Source organism: Pinus tabuliformis, chromosome 1_1 (genome assembly GCF_031772625.1).
Source record: "Pinus tabuliformis cultivar Carrire ecotype Pingquan chromosome 1_1, CPIR1, whole genome shotgun sequence".
Taxonomy (NCBI): domain Eukaryota; kingdom Viridiplantae; phylum Streptophyta; class Pinopsida; order Pinales; family Pinaceae; genus Pinus; species Pinus tabuliformis.
In genome coordinates, this window is record NC_142297.1 from 433,178,422 (window position 1) to 433,179,653 (window position 1,232).

General features: G+C 28.0%; 1 non-coding gene across 1 annotated transcript; it reads left to right on the top strand.

Annotated features, from left to right (window-relative positions):
- Nucleotides 1-914: 914 nt before the first annotated feature.
- LOC149213569 (U6 spliceosomal RNA) lies at nucleotides 915-1,017 on the top strand. Its single transcript, XR_016251575.1, has one exon. It is a non-coding gene; the product is annotated as a U6 spliceosomal RNA (small nuclear RNA).
- The last annotated feature ends 215 nt before the right edge of the window (nucleotides 1,018-1,232 follow it).

The window sequence follows — 1,232 nt, forward strand, 5'->3', positions numbered from 1 at the left end:
TCAGAATCCTTCCATTCTGAGGCGAACTTGTTGTGTACAGAGGCCTCATGATTCTTCTGAGGCCTCGCTTACATGTAAAAATATTTTTATTTTAAGTTAATAGATATTAGTCTTTGCTGAGAAAAAAAAAAATTAAAACTGTTTTTCTCACTTTGTCTTGATCATGAACCACATTAGTTGGTCACAAATTTTTCTCACTTTTGAATTTTGTATTTATAATTTTTTTGTAAGTTGCAGTGCAACCAAAAAAACTGAGTCATTACAAAAGCATATAAAATATAAAAATATCTAACCTTGAATTTTCTTCACATATTATTAACATTCTTCATATATAGGTAACACTATAGAGTTAATTGTTATCACTTTAAATGCAAACAGTGTAATCATTGATTCAAAACTTGATTATGAGCCTCAATCTATAGTAAAAAATAAATAAATAGTCGTTAATTATGATGCATTATTGAAGTCAATCTATTTTATTTTTTGGTAAAATGAAAAAATACACACACAAACAAAACCTAAAAAAACCATGCCACAAACATGCCCAACGCTAAACCCTAGATCTTATTCCAAATATGCCCAAAGATGTGGGGGAAGAAGTTTAAAAGAGGAGTAAAAACATGGTAAATAACAAAATGGTTGAGTGCTACTAACCTTTTGTCTACGTAATCCTTTTCTCCTAACGACTTGCAAACTTTGTACTGAAATTTTGTCTGTGCAATCCTTTCCTTGTAATAACCTGCAAACTCTATGCATTATTTGTATCCTTTCAAGCTTGACTACATTATTGCTTTTTCCTTTGCCCACGCTAATGCTGTAAACCTAATCTATAGTGCTTTAAACCTGACTTATAGGTATAAATTATATACTATAATAAATGTTTTATATATTAAATGAGATTATTAATTGTAAGAGTCTCTTCAGAGACATCCAATAAAATTGGAATGATACAGGGAAGATTAGCATGACCCCTACACAAGGATGACATACACAAATCAAGAGAAGAGATTAACCATAAGATAGTTGTAAATTATAAAATATGGTATTAAGAAATATATTATTAGGTACTTGGAGCTTTAAACCTAATTTATGATGCTTTAACCCTGATATATATATATATATATATATATATATATATATATATATATATATATATATATTCCCATAAGAAAAATCGTAATTTTATTAATAATAACAAAATTACATTTTGTAGATGCTAAATCGCATATGCA